Genomic DNA, 16067 nt, shown 5'->3' with positions numbered 1-16067 from the left:
CTTTTTGCTTGTAGAACTTGATAGTCAGTTTTTCTCACATTATTCCCCATACTTTTGTGTACCCTTGTGTTTGACATATGGGGCGCATCCAGATGAGCGTGCATGTGCCTCTTGCCTCATCTCAAACCCCTTTCAGGTGGGGCAAGAGGCATGTGCAGGAATGAAAAAATGGACTCCATGCTGCAAAAACCAGAGTTTAAAAAAGCAGGGCAGGGCACGGTCCTGGACCGTGCCCTAAGGCAACCAGAGGCTGGTCCTCCAAAGAGATGCTCTGGCTGCCAGAGCGTCTCTGTGGTTGGCCCCTTGCCCTGGTGCTGAAACGCGCGGCCTGCCAGACAGCTTGTTCAGCACCAGGGCTCCAGTGCCAGTAAGGGGTCAGAGGGGCTGGAGGACTGGGGAGGGGACCATGGGGGGGACCCCTGTTGGCCCCACCCACTCTCCCAGGCCCCCAACCCCTGCCCTGCCTGGCCCCACCCTCCGCCTGCCCCCCCCAAGCCCCGATCACCTCCCTGCCCAGTCCCTCCCCCTGCCTGCTTCCCCGAGGCCACTGATCCCTGCCCCCCCAACCCCAGCATTCCCCATTTTAAAAAAACAAACAAAAAGCCCTGCACTTACAGGCAGTCTGGCTGCCATCTGGCTCACTGGGGTCCCGCCCGCACAGTGTGGGGCAGAGAGACAGCCCTAGCAGCCTCAGCTCGGACCCTCCTGTCCCCCGCTGCCCTGAGCTGCCCCGGGGGGGGGGGTGCTCTGCCAGGAGGCCCCGGAGCCCCCCCACCCCTGCTTCTAGGGCAAGTAGAGGCTTTTTTTCCTTTTTAATTTTTTTTTCTTTAAAGTGATGGTGCCTGGAGTTGGGGGGGAGGCAGCCATGGTGGCCTGGGGGTGCAAGTGGGGGGTGGTGTCAGGCGGGGCAACCATTGGGGGATCTGGGGGAGCCGGAGGTGGGGCTGAGTGGGGCAACCATTGGAGGGGCTGCAGCAGCTGGTGGGGGATGGGGCCAGGTGGGGCAGCAATTGTGGGGCTGGGATGGGGCATTCTAGCTACTCTGTAAAAATCATAAGACAAATTTCTGGATTTTTTTTAACCAATCTTAATCTAAAATATATAAAGAGCCCTAAAAGAAGGGATTCGAACCCACATCTCCCCTCTTCTAGGGCAGGGGGTGGGGCATAACCACAAGACTACGTGCAGAGGCAGTTTCCTCTTGCTTCTGGCACCATGACTGCATTACTGGCTGCCCAGTGACCCAGCTTCAAGAAGGGTACAGGGTTTCCCCTATCTAGGCTATCCTAGAGCCTGATGGCTGTGGTGCTGTTCTGGGAAGTGGCAGATGTGTGGTTGAGTGCCCTATAACCCAGGCCTCCCATACTCCAGATCATTACTTCTGAGCTAAATTCAATGCTATCAGTTTCAGTCAGGAGTTTTCTGAGCATGCCTGGTAGAGTGGGTCTCCTTGGGGGTCTTAAAGCACCTCCCTAGTACCAAGGGAAGCTTAGGCAGGAGTTTAATACCTAGATGATCAAACTGCATTTCTTTTGAGCAAGCTTGGAAGCCCAACTGTAGGAGCTAGGGAACTTTGAAGTCCAAGAAATTATGTATCTTCTGAGTTTTGTGGGGCTCAAGAACAGGGACAAACTGGATCACTTTTTGAAACAGGTGTCTAAATTCCACCCAAGTCCTGTTCAGGCATCTCAGACTGAATAGGATAAAGCTGAAAAAGACTAATTAAAAACCCAAATAGCCAAAAGCCAAATAGTTATTTGTACTTTCATCTTATTAACCTTATTAGGTTGAAACAGAAATATGCCAGGAAGAGAAGTATAGAAAGAACAAGTTGTCACTAGACATTTTTTAAACAAGATGTACTACTACATTTAATTTAGTTTCCACCATGTGCATCACTTTAATTATCTACTTTCTTTTCTTAGCCTGGCACATTAGGTAATGTAGCTGACTCCAAGCACTACTTAAAAATAAAGTGGCCTCTTTATATTTCCAATTTTTTTTCTTTTTTACTTTTGTAAACAGGGTAAATGTTAGAGTGCGGTAAAATGAATATAGCTATTTTGGATACAGAATTTATGTATTTATTCACTCACATTGCACATGACTGCCAAACAAGATTCTCCAGGCAGTTCTGTGAAATTATGGTTAGCATTGTGCGACCCAGAATCATCCCTGGGGGTGAGATATGAAATCCATCATCACTGCTCTATTCCATCTTTCATCTCCCTTCAAAAAAGACCATCACTACATTATGTGGTTTGTATGCTGCTTGAACTGTGGACTGAAAAAAGATAATCAAAGACAGTTCTTCTATTCATAACTGCCTCTCATGTATTACCATTACCGGTCCATAGAGCAAAAAGCTTCTATTTATATCTCTGGCCTAAAACTCAAGGTTTAGCATGACGAGTAGTATAAATTTCAGTAGATTACATTTTGTGAGTGCATATCAGAAAAGAGGCCTGTGAGCCACACATGGAATACTGCATTCTATGCTTATAATTAAAAAAAATAAAGTAAAAATCATATCATTTTTAATAAAGAATTATCCAGTGGCATCACTAGTGCAAATGGGGCAACTGCCCTGGGCACCAACTTTGGGGGTGGGGGAGGACAGCGACAAAAAGGTCCTGCTTCTGGCAGCTGCATGATCACTACTGCAATCACGCCAGCAACCACAGGTCTCCACTTCCCCTGTGCCCCCAGCACCCAGCATCCCTACCCTCCTGCCTCCTGGAATTATCTAATAGGGTTGAAGTTGAATTACTGGCCAGACTAATGAGCCAGCACTAATGTAGTCTTGTGGGAATTCAGAGCATAGTCCTACTTGCCTCAGTCAGGGCCTTGAGTTACATAGCCAAAGCAGCACAGCCTTGGGAGATGACTGCCTTACTCTACATGGCTCTACAACTTTGCCACATGCTGTTGCCCAAACTGCTTCCATCCACACTTAAGACCCTTAAACATGTCGTAAGATATAAGCTGAACTCAAGCCAGTATGAACCTCTATGGCTAGGGACAGAAGTTACACATAAACTGGTTTAAGTGATCAGAAACTGGTTTAAACCTGTAACAGAACAGAAGCTCAGTGTACATAAACCATTTTCAAAATGGCTGAAACTGGTTTAAGATAAACCTCGCTGAATGTAGTATCAGACTGAACTGATTTGGGTCAAGCCGGTTTATGAAACTTCTGTCCCAGACCCCTTCCTGGCTCAAGTTAAAGCAGAGTCCCCTAGTATCCCAGCATGCTTTGCAGCCCTGGGCTGTACTGTGGTGTCTGCTCTAGAGAGCAAGGCTGGCCCCACCACTCTGCTCTCTAGCTAGAGCAGTGAGGGCTGGCTGACAAGGAGGTGAAGAGGGCAACCCTGGCTGAGGATGCAGCCCAGTCGGGGCGGAGGGGGGCAACAGCCCTTCCCCCAGGCAAACCCTAGCTGGGGTCTGGGGCCAGGGAGGGGGGTTAACACCCCTTTCCCCACTCAAACTTACTGCTGGCTGCAACTGTAGACTACAAATCCCAGAGGCACCTGGAAGCAGGAAGAGGAAGTGATGAGCAACTCTGCAGAGTCCTGTTGCTCTGATTTTGGACTGCAAATCCCAGAGACCGAGGAAGAGGAATTGAACGCACAGTCAGAGAACCTACTGTAGCACCCCCTGGCTTCTGGCCTGGGCTACTGCAGACATGTGGCTGCAAAGGTAAAAGGTAAATGTCTGTTCACTTCTGTTTCAATCTAATCTGTGCATCTTTGACTAACCTGAAAAGGCTGAATAGATTCAGCCTCAGGCTTTTTAACTGTGTGTACTTAGCCTATGGGTACAGGGCAAATGCATGCTGGGCTATGAGCCATACGACTACCAGCCCATTCTGCAGTGTGAGAGCAGAAAAGGTGTGGGCACACAGACACGTGTTTAAACAGTTCTCCAATACTTTTCCACTCTACCATGAATAGCCCTACAGTTTTATTTAATCCCGATCTGTATTCAATTGCTCAGCATTTAATGTTTCCTTTTCAAGATGGCCTGGTCAGGTTTCTCCACAGGTCAGCTCTGCATACCATCCTGTTTGTTGGCTGGAGAAGCATTCAGGAGCTCTGCCTTTATTACATTTGTAAGCAGAGATGACCTGAGCAGGGTGTGGGGCCCAACCCTCAGACACGAGGAAGCCAGTGGTTCAGTGGTTGTGGTGGGGGCGGGGGGGAGTGCTGAGTGGCCGGATGTGAAGCCGGCGGCAGCACGGAGTTACCACGGCTGTTCTGCCCGGCTCCACAGGGCCCCCCAAAAGGTGGGGCCAGGGCCGGTCACCCTGATTCGCCCCCCACCCCGGGACGGCTCTGTTTGTAAGAGTGGGATTTTTAGTAGAACTATTTTTATGGAGTGTTTTGGTGATGTGGAAGCCACAGCACTTGTATTCTTTATTTGTCCTTCTCCACCTTATATGTGATTCAAGAAGGAATCCAAGAAGAGTGGGGAAATTAAACATACAGCTAGTTAGGTCATTTTACTGTGTTAAAAATTGTACAGCGTGTTACATGCTTAGGGAGTTTATATTTTTGTAGATAGTATTACTTTCTCTTTCTGGTAACTCAGTAGCACTTGTTACTGATTCATACCTTAACAGTGACAAGATTATGTCCCAGCTCATACAAATAGTAAATGCAATAGGCTGAATTTGGTAGTAAAACCCTGTGTGGAACTCAGAGTCTTGGTTCTGGTTTTTTCTATTTTCAGAACAATGTCTTTGCTGTTGTAAAAAATAGGAGTGTATTACTGCTGCTGCTAGCAAGCTTCTGCCACCTAGTTCAGCAGGCTATTAAAGTTTTTCTTAATAAGTTATCTGATTTCATATTATGTTGCTGTGTTACAGGTAGGAAGAGACAGGAATTTGTAGCCAAAGCTTTTAAAACATCGTTCTCTCAGAACCTATATTGGATATAAATTGCTAAATCAGCCAGTTGCAAAATGAATACTGATGCGTACACCCCAACAGTGGCTGATATCAGATTCCCTCTTAGGAGCATGACAGTCACACATTTCTTGGCTAACTCAACCTGCACAAGTGTCTCTCACTTTCTTTGCTTGCCCACTCCCAGAACCACTGATAACGGATGCACTTTCTGGCTGCGTATCAGGTCCGCTAATCAGCAGTATCTTCAGATAGCTCCCCGCTAAAATTCTCCTTAATGTGCACAGTGCAGCAGGCCACAACAATGTCCAAATGATTTTGTGGCCAATGCTGTCTTGCTCTCAAGCTTGCCAAATAAAAGTCATCCACCATATCCACCACTATACTCCAAACACTACGTTTGAAATGATTTTTTTCAAAACATTGATAGCTGGGTGCAGTTTCATCAGCTATGGTAGTAGAAGGTTAGGGGCATTCCCTAAAATAATGGCTGCATAGAAGGGGTGTGCGAAGCAGGCTGTATTTGATTCAGATTCAGTCCAATTCAGGTGACAGTGATTCAATTCGCTGATTCAGATCACTGTCCTGATTTGATTCGGCCAAATCTGAAGATTCAATTCTGATTTGGAGAATCAGTGATTCAGCCATAGACACAGCTTTATATGTTTTTTCCATGTACCTTGAGGTACCAGGCATGGCTCGTGAAAGCGGCTGAGATGGTGGAGCAGATGAAGCATCCCATGGGAGCATTGGGGGGGGGGGGGGGGGGGGGGAATCCCCTGCGCGCTCAGCAGTGGATCCGGAAGTGGACCAGAAGTATGTCCAGTCCACTTCCGAGTCCACTGCCAAGCATGTGGGGGGATCTCCTGCTCCCCCTGGCTCAGCGATCAGCCATGGGGGGGACCGCGGGTGCCCCTCCAGACCCAGAAGGCACCAGTCGTTAAGCCGGGGGGTGGGTACTCCTGCATGCTCCATGGTGGACCTGGAGGTGGACTGGAAGTACTTCTGGCCCACTTCCGGGTTCACTGCCAAGCACACAGGGGACCCCCCTGCGCTCCCGTGGGACACTCCATCTGCCCCACCATCTCAGTGTTCATCAGTCGTGCCTGGTACCTCAAGGTACATAGAAAGAATATATAAAGCTGTGCGTAGGGTCGAATTGTCAAATCTCTCTGAATCTCTCCAAATCGATTCAGAGGCTTCCAATTTGATTTGGAGATATTAAAGGGTCTCCTGATTCAATCTGGATTAGGAGATTCAGCTGCTGAATCGGGCCAAATCTCCTCCAAATCAAATCAGTGACCAAAGCTTCGCACAGCCCTACTGTGCAGACACCCCACTGAAAGTCATATTGTTTAGAGCAGGTGTCCTCAACGTCCAGCCTCCAGGTGAAATGTGGCCCTCAAAGCCTTGAAATCTGGCCTTTGGGGCTCCCCACAGGTTAGGAAATTTGATGACAGAGGAGCAGTGACAGTAATGCCACCCCTCCCTGTTGCCAAAGTTCCAACCCAGGCCATGATTCTTCCCTTGGATGGCCAGATTGGGGCCAGGCAACATCCCCTTCCCTAAGTGTGACTGGGTTGGACTGGGCCATGCCCCTTCCCCTGGTACAACTGGTTTGGGGCTGACCCATGCCCCCTTCTTTAATCCCCCCATGAGGCCGGCCCATGCTCCCTTCCTCCTGTGGGGCCAGGTCACGCCCTGTCCTCATGTGTGATTGGTTCTGGCTTAGAGCATGCGCCCTTCCCACTGTCCAGCCAGGTTGGGGCTGGGATGTCCCCTTCCACATGCAGGTTCAGGCCATGCTCCCTCCCTGCTCAGTACTGGATCACTTCCTTCCTGTGGGGCCAGGGTGGGGCTGGGCCAAGCCCCCATACCCTGTGTGGCTAGATCGTGGCTGCTGTCTCCTGCCCTCCTCTGCCTGGCCAGATAGTGTCCTGCTGCACCTACCCTGGGTGCTAGATTGGGTCCATCGGCTGGGATCCAGCCTGTGGAAGGATCAGACACTGCCCATCCAGCCTGCCAGCTGAAAAGGTTGAGCCCCATTGGTTTAGAGGAAATAAGGCCTGAGTTTATCCAAACACTTAAATACCAATCATTCTAGCACTGGGCCTTCCTACAGGTTCCCCAGTCCATCCCACAGTAGTGTTCATTAACTTGCCTCTGTGGTCAATCAAGGTCTGCATAATAAGTAATACCCTTCACAAAATATGCCCTGTTATTCCTCCTGATGGGCAAGCTACGGGTGCATCAGGGCCCCAGTACTGTTTACACAGACAAATACCCACTGTCCTTGGAGTAAGGTCACCTCACACAGAAGGAACAGTTGACCTTCTAGCATCACAGTGGTTAGTCAGAGCAGTCTGAGGTAACTGACCTGACAGATTGGCCTAACCATCTTTTTCTAAACTGATATGGCCTCCCCTGTTTGTATATCCTGCAGCCTGAAAAGTTAGGGCAAGCTCCTTATGTGCCTCCCAAGAAAATGTCTCCCTCTTGCAGCAGTTCTGCTTGTAGTGCTGGTCATTTCCAGTCTCAGTGACACCATAACCCCACTGCACTGCACAGAAGGTCTGAACCAGCAGCAATGGTCTACCTATGACATGGCGCAGCAACTGCAGTATGGATCAAGTCTCTCCCATCTGCCATAACCCTAATCCCTTCTTCAACTTCCCAAAGGCTTGCTACTTTCAGTGGTTCAGAAACTACTGCTGCAATTAGATCCAGAGTCTTGCAGACCATCTTCCCTCCTGTATAAATATTTCAGCTGCCAATAAAAGCAGCATACCCAATGGATCCATAGTTTGGCTCCCAACAGGAATGAATTTGCAGGTAGAGGTGCAAGTGAATCTAGGTGAAGATGCTGTAATATAGACTAAAGCCATTTTTCCACAGGAGTATGGAAAGGATGGATACGTTCTCCCACAATGTGCTGTGAGTCAGTTTCCAAGGATAGTTGCAGTCACTGAGGCAGAAATGTTAGCACCAAGCAAGCTGTAGATACCTACTCAGGCTGTCTTGGACAATTCATAGCCACATGCACATGAGCCAGGATGCGGTAAATACTTCAGTGTAGACATATGCCAGTATCACTTGGAGTGGCACTGATGGACTCAAGGGAGCCAGTTCAGTTCCAATTTAGCCAGTAAGTAAAGCAGTCTGAACTCAGAGTTAAGCCAGCCCCAGCAGTTTGGAAAACATATCAATTTTTGCTCAAAATATAACTGATTTGAATCCATCATGATCACACCATGGGGAGCACAGAATTTTTAGAGCTGATTCATTGAAGTATACCCTAAACTTAAAGTATGTGTATATGTAAGAAAGATATCTAGCTTCCCCTCCCAATCCTCCAGCCTCCTTAGAAAGTCCAGCTGTTTGCTGCTTTCAGAACTAGGAGTTGGTGCATATTGATTTACACGTTCAAGGCTGGCCATGCGAGGAAGAGGGCTTAAAGACTTTGTAAGCTAAAGCTGAAATTCTCCTAGGCCCCACAGATCATCGAGCTTACAGCTTTCATTGAGTCATAGCTTATAGATTTCAAGGCCAGAAGGGAACATTAGATCATCTGATCTGACCCGTAAATTGCAGATCATTAAATTTCACACAGTTACCCCAGTACTGAGTCTAATAACTTGAGTTTGGCAAAAGGCATTCAGTCTTGATTGGAAGACTTCAAAAGATGAAGACTCCATATCACCTAATAGTTTGTTCCAGCCTTTAATCAACCTCGCTGGTAAAACTGTGAGACTTATTTCTAATTGGTTTGGTTTCAACTTCCCCACTAGAATAAAGATCCTTTTAGTACCCAGTATTTTATTCGTTATTGCAAAATAATCAAGTCACCTCTGAATGTTCATTTTAGCAAGATAAACATATTGAGCTCTTGAAATCCCTCAGCATAAGGCATTTCTAGTCCTCTCCAATTATTCCATATCCTTCTTTGAAAGTGAACAACTGAATCATATACAGTATTTCCAGCATCTGTCTCATGGAAAGAAAATCGTCACTCCTTGCTCTGCCTGTTTTAACGTCCACGTGTTATATTCCTCTTTTTTGTCACATTGCACTGGGAGCTCCAGCTGAACTCTGTGTTCATTCTGATCTCCCAGTCCTTTTCAGCATTGCCACTTCCCAGTTTCCAGGGCCAGATCTAGCCTCATCTTAGTTTGTCTTTTATAAAGAAGAATCACCACATGATTTCGAAATTTGACAATATTATTCCATATCCTATAATATATGGTATTTTTTTTAAAGGCAAAGCTATTGAAAGAAAGCAACTGCTCAAGAAACTTGTCTAGAAACTTACTATTTGTTTAAAGAAGATTTACATAGATCACAGATAAAAGCTTAAAAACAGACCTGGATGCACCCTGAGGTTCAAAGAAAAGGAAGCAAATGGAACCCCAGAAGTATTGCTTGTTTTAAAAAAAGTAATATTATTATATTTAAACTGAGCTCATCATCGCTGGGTGCAAAACTCAAGATTTGAGCTGTCTGAAGGTGGTTAACACCAAAAGAGTAGGATGTTCATGCAAAGAAGTCTGTGATATATATGCCTTCTTAGGCAATGCAATCAATCCTTTGTTTTCACGAGATACAACATTCTGGCAAATAAAAATGTCTAGGCTTCAACAGCTGCAAGGCTGTTAGCTTTTCTGCATATGCTGTTTGTTTTTTTGGAAACGCCTCCATGAAGCTGATGAATTGTTGGAAGGGGGAAGCTTTAGACAGATGCCCAAAGCACAAGGAAGAAAAAAAACAATTCAGATAGAGAGAAATAAAAGGGAATCATCAGAATCTGAAAAGAGCAAAAAGGTGAGGTGACAAAAGAGCAAGAACAGCCTATAGACTGAGTTAATTCAAAAGCTAAAACAGAAAAGCCCAATAAAGTACAGGTATGTGCGTTCATTTTTATGGTTTTATTTCCATCACACTATCCAGCTACAACTGTTGAATGGCAGCAACACTCACAGAATAAAAAACACTCTACGTGTTAAATGTGAGACATGCCTTTAGAGCAAATAAAGTTAATGAGACAAGCTAAAAGTTAGTGACTTTTAAATGTTACAAATTTAAGTGTCTGTAGTGAGGTATTAATTCTGTTCCTGAGCTATTTCAGTGTGCAATTGCACAGATTGAAGAAATTTACAAGGTAATAAAGTTATAAGGGGTACTTTTTATTTGGACAAGGCAACTGTCAATTTAAGCAGAAGACATCTTAAACAAGGTTTGAAGAGAACCAGAATGACAACTGAAACTGAAATTAAAATGTCAAGAACTGGTTTGGCAATGTCTTTGTATGGGATGTAAACTTGACCAATGTGGCTTTAATTTCTAATTCAGATAAACTAAGTGCTTTAGTCAAAATTTCATTCTCACCCGGAATTTATGTAAATATACACAATTTTTAGAAATGATTAAAAAATTGTCATATTTAACTGATCAGGTGAAATCCTGGCCCAAACAGAATCAGTCTATATAGTCTATGAGTCCATACAGGAAACTTACATCAGGTACTGGAGAGGCAAATGTAAACAGGCATCTGGAGTCATAGTTAACTAAGCTAGATGCATATCCTAATGGACTTATTTCATGCCTCCTACAAAAAAAGGAGTGGGAAGCTGTAATCAAATAAAAATGTATATTTAAATCATGAAAAATACATATAGAAAAGTAAGCCAAAATTTCAAGGGAGGTGCTAGTAAATGTTCATCTTAATTTCCAACATGGCATCATATTATGAAAAACAAAATATCATATTTACCTGAATCCCAGCTGAACCTGAATTTAAGATGACCCCTCCCCCATAATTAGATTCTATACATGGAAAATGTATAAATGTATTATCATTTCCCTTGTACAAAATCTAATTATTGGTAAATTCATCCCACACATTGCTGCAGCAATAAAAGCAGTGGCAGAAGGGCAGGTGGCAGTGGGAGGTGTCAAGCAGGCTGACCCCTTTCCCTTATCTCATGATACCCTGCCTCCTATTTACCCACAACATGCCTGCACCTACTGGTACCTGTCCTCCCCTCACTACCTGAGCTCCTGCCTGTTCCCCACAGCCTCTACCACCTGCCTGCCCCCCTCTACCCTCCTGCTGCTTACCCTCCAGCTCTGGCCCCACTCCAGCCCAGGGCTTGGAGCAAGTGGTTGCTCTAGCCCCAGCTTAGTAGCAGTGGTGGTGGTGGCAGCTCTGGTCTGGGCTCCAGGGCCTGTCTGGAGCTGCCTCTACAGCAACAGCTGTTACCAGGCTGGGGCTGGAGCAAGCATGTACTCTGTACCCCAGGCTGGAGTGGGGCCAGACCCTGAGCAAGGGTAAATGGCAGGGGGGAGTGGAGGGGAGGGGCAGGTGGGAGGGCTAAGGCAGCAGGGGGGCAAGCAGCAGTTGCAACTACATGTTAGGGCTGGACCTGAGGCCAGAGCCAAGGCCAGGGCTGGAGCTGCAGCAGCTGTCTGCACCCCCCGCCTTGTACTTGAATCCAAGATAAGTGGCTTCCCCTCCCCCCGCAAGTTAAATGGGGAAAAGGACCTCTTATTGGGGAAATGGGACCTCGAGTAAATACAGTATACCAAGAAATCAATTACTAATCATTTGCAAGTTCAAAATCTTTTCATTTGTACTTTCATCATTATGTCTCTGCGCAGAATATAAATCAGATAAAGAACTCACTACTAGCTATTAGCAGGACAGTAAACAAATTGCCACTCTCTAAAAGTGATCTTGAGAAAGATGAAGCTCATCCAGTGAGGCATTTATGGTGATATTTATATAACCAGGAAAATCACATCAAAACAAGAAGTCCCAGGTTTCAGTTTCAGTAAATTGAAATTAAGTTTTCTGAGAACAACCACAAAGAGAGAGCAGAATTATGTCTCCAAATGAGGTTTATGTAGGAAGAAAACAGTATTTTTGAAAACCTGCAACCATAAGGAAAATAACCGATTGTCCCAGAGGCATAAAAAAATATGCACTTGCTAAAATATATACTAATCATCTAGGTATAGAAAACTGTAAACAAGGAACAGGGGATATCTTGTCTTGAACTGAGATGAATGCATCTATAGCTGATATAATTGCATGACACAACTGCTTTAGACAAAAAAGCCTGCTGTTGTATAGTCACAGGCAAAATAATGGAATCATAGAAAATTAGGATTGGAACAGCCCTCAGGAAGTCATCCGGTCCAACCACCTGCTCAAACAGGACCATCCCCAACTAGAGCATCCCAGCCAAAGCTTTGTTTAGCCAGATCTTGAAAACCTCCACAAATGGAGATTGCACCACCTCTCTGGATAACCTGTTTCAGTGTTTTACTACCCTCCTAAAGAGGAATTTGATAAAAAAAATCTACAGTAAAAGCTGCCTTAACTGGCACCTTACAAGCCAGCATGCTCTATTAACTGGCATGCTGGCTTTTAAGGTAAAAGCAAAACCAGAAGTGCCCACCGTGGCATTTCCGGTTTTGCTGAGCCCCACGGCTGGGGGCAAAGCAGCGTGCGCTGCTGAGCTCCCATGGCCTGGGGCACAGCAGCCTGCGCAGGGCCCCTCTCACTGTTCCATGGGGCCCGCAGGAGGGTCAGCAATGCCCTGCAGCGGGAGAGGCGGCAGCCCAAACAGGCAAAGATGGCTGTTCAGGCCAATTAGTTAACCAGAGTATTTTGTTATCCAGCACCCCTCATTCCCCATGGGTGCTGGATAACAAAGCTTTTGCTGTATTTCCTGTTTTTAACCATTACTCTAAGTGCATTGGGATTTCAAAAATAACAAATGTATATATAATTATATATATAGCCCTTGCCGTAACAAATATATATAAAAATAACAAATTATAATATTCTCTGCCTTACCAACTGTAATAATATATATACAGAAATAATAATTAAATCTTATATATAAAAGATAACTGTAATCATATACATATATACACTTATACATACACACACATAAGATTACAGTTGGCAAGGCAGAGAATACTAGAGGCCTGATTACAAACTATAGCAGGGACAGGGGTAAGGGGTCCCTTAACGAATTTTGGTGAGTTGTCAAGGATCACATGGGTAGCCCCATCCCTTGACAGATGCCCCACTCCTGGTTCCCATCTTGGGACCAGAAGTCCCACCCCTAGCCCCTGACCTTTGCCACCAGAAGTCCCTCCACTTGCCCCCTGGAAATACTTTTTTTTTTAGAGGGGGGATTACCATCTTAGAACCAGAAAAAACCAAATCATACACTAAAAGTAAAATACCTATTACAACGTATTTGAATTTTAGTACAAAAAATATTGTCATGATTTGTGTTTATGTAGTGTATATAGAGGTGATTGCATAATAACTCAAATTCTTAGTCTTATATATTGTGTGTATGGTGGGCTGTATGGTGGGGTGTTGGGGTGTGTGTGTGTGTTTATGGTGGGGTATTGGGGGTGTGGCTGTGTGTGTGTGTGTGGGCATAGGGTATGTTGGGGGAAGTCCCAGGCATTGGAATTGGCTGCCTTCCCTGCCCAGGGGAAGGTGCCTGAAGCTTCCCTCCTGTGCCTGGCAAGCGTGGGGAGCACCAGCGATACAGACTGTCTGGTGGAGGCTGCACCACTCACTGTGATGTGTTGTGCTGGCCAGAGCCGCGCTCCACTGGGCATGAGCATCCTGAGCGCCCCTGCCTGGCCAGCTACTGCTGCCACCACCACCTGCCGGGGCCATGTACCATGTGGGGAGTGTGTGTGGGCTCCCTCTGACCCACACCATGCCCACCTGAGCTCCATGCTCCCGCTGCCTCCCTGGATGTGGGCCCTGCACTGCCACCAGACCCAGCTCCATGCTCCCACTCAGCTGCAGCTTCACCCCTGCTGCTTTCTTACCTGCAGCCCAGAGCCAGCAGGAGATGGGGGAAGTGGAGAAGGTCCCCAGAGTTGCAGCAGTGGCAGCGGCAGCCTTGCCTGGAAGCTGTGTTTTGGTCAGGCCAGGCCCTTCTGCTCACAAGGGATGGAAACAAGGCACAATAGGGTATGTTTGGGGCAGGGGTGTACATGTGGGTGCTTTGCTCTCACCCTCATGGACAGAAGGGCTGGGTGGGGCCCAATTTGTTGGTGAGTGACACAGGCTGGATAAGAGTGCTTGGCACGCCAGATTTAGTCTGCGGGCCATATTTTGCCAGCCCCTGAACTATGGGCCATCAAGTACAAGGTTTTCAGGGATTTGTGAAGGACTTCCCTTTGAACATACTTCTTCCTTGTCAAAGCAACCCCAGTTTAACACGATATGCAAAAGCAATAGAGTGAAAAACTTCTTAAAGCAATCTAGATGTGACAGATACCTACCCATCCCTGCTGAGTTCTGGAACTCCACTGTGAGAAGGACTGCCTCCTCAGCAGAGTATAATGGTGGTCAGATAAACAAGGACTTGAAGTTGGTCAAAGACTGAGTTATTTGAGACCTAAGCTGCTACCCATCATGCAACTAAAACCATCAGAAAGAGAAATGAACTAAAAATTTCACTGAGACATTTATACTACTGGTTGGTCTAAAATGAAAGCTGGCAGCTAGTCCACTTCTGACTGAACCACTGCATTGGGAGAGGAGTGAAAACTGTTGCAGCACACTTCCAGATATGTTGTGAAAAGGGACAAGCAAAACTGGTTGCCATGATCATTGATTTTCTTGAGATACCTGAGGCATCCCAGCTACCCGCAGTACGGCAGAGACAATGAAAGGGAAACTTGGTATTTTTTAATTTAATGTGAATTACCCACAATGGGAAAAATATGTCCTCAACAGAAAGATACGGGGACAAATTGTGAGAATGGCCCTGGACTCCAGGGTTACAGGGCCAGGACAGAGGAGAGGTGAATTTCCAAGCAACAGGCGAGTATGCAAGGGGATCTACCTGCAAATTGGTGAATGAATGCAGATAGAGTTACAGTTGAGATCATCAAGTACTGAGATTTCACAGATAGCAGCACAAACAAAACCGCCCACTGCTAAGTAGCATTACAACATAAAGGCACAATGTGTCGTGTTGTTAGTGGCCATGTCTTAAGAAAAATCTATCAGATGCTGATAGGACCTTGTTACACCTTAAGTGATTTTGAGAAGTGTGTCCAAATGCAATGTCAAACTTCTCTCACAGGGGGCTTAAAGTAGCTAAAAAAGGAGGTGCACAGACAACGGTGGTTATTCTAATGGGATAACATGATATTATATAAAAAGAACTGTATTGATACTTGTGGTAAATCTCAGGGTTCATCGCACCTGATCTAAGATCACACAACTTACTTCAAGCCATGTGCTCAAAGATTAGCTTCAGCTTGTGCACATTTGCCAGTGCCAGGTGTTGCACTGGGAACTTAATCCAAGTAAATCGGGGTGGGGGGATCATTGCGGGGGGGGGAGGGGGGGGGGCAGCAGGTCTGTGGGCAGGTGGGGGGGCATTGGCAGGTCCATGGAGGGATAGTGGATCTGTGGGAGGGAGGGGGTTGCTGGGTCCATGGGGGGTGTTGCCCATCCGGGGATTGAGAAGGGATCGGGGGGGGGGCTAAAAATAGCCCAGTCAGGGTTGGGAGGATAAGAAGAGCACAGCCCCAGGGCTCCACTCTGAACGTGTATGGGCATTTGTTAGAAGTTTATCTCCTGAGGTGAATTAAGTTAAGTAGAGCCAACCATTTTTGCCTGATCTAACCTCCTCAAATGTCTGTACAAATCAGCATGTGAATCGACCAAACTCTAATTAGGTCGATCTAAGTATAATGTCTGCACATACCCTCAAAGCACCATTCCAGTCCATGCCACGTCATCAAGTCAATGGAAATGCTGTTGTCTTCTTTGACAAATTTACCCTTTGTAGCATCATGCTGGATCAATGAAATGAGACTCCCCACCCAACTGTACCTCCATATCTGCAAGAAGCAGTATGGCAATTCACAAGGTGACACTTTTCCCCTGAATCAGTAATGAATCAAGGCCCCAGCACGATGGTAAAGGAGCACTATAAATGCCATCTTTTATATGAAACACCAATAATAAATCCACAACCATTGGTAGTTATGAAAACTTCCTCCAGTTTTCAGAAGGAGGGATATTAACTAGTGTCTGAGCCAAATTCTAGATCTAAGTGTTGCAGTTAGAATGCCAGCAGTGTCCTTGTCATTTTAACTGTCT

At 46.1% G+C, this 16067-nt stretch overlaps 1 protein-coding gene across 1 annotated transcript in view; it reads right to left on the bottom strand.

Moving 5' to 3' along the window:
• SIM2 (SIM bHLH transcription factor 2) overlaps positions 1–16067 on the bottom strand; it is a 66029-nt gene that overhangs the window by 37898 nt on the left and 12064 nt on the right. The window lies entirely within an intron of this gene.

The sequence above is a fragment of the Alligator mississippiensis genome, chromosome 1 (assembly GCF_030867095.1).
Source record: "Alligator mississippiensis isolate rAllMis1 chromosome 1, rAllMis1, whole genome shotgun sequence".
In the NCBI taxonomy this organism is placed as follows: Eukaryota; Metazoa; Chordata; order Crocodylia; family Alligatoridae; genus Alligator; species Alligator mississippiensis.
The sequence above is the reverse complement of the archived record's forward strand: the minus strand, read 5'-3'. Positions and strand labels throughout refer to the sequence as shown.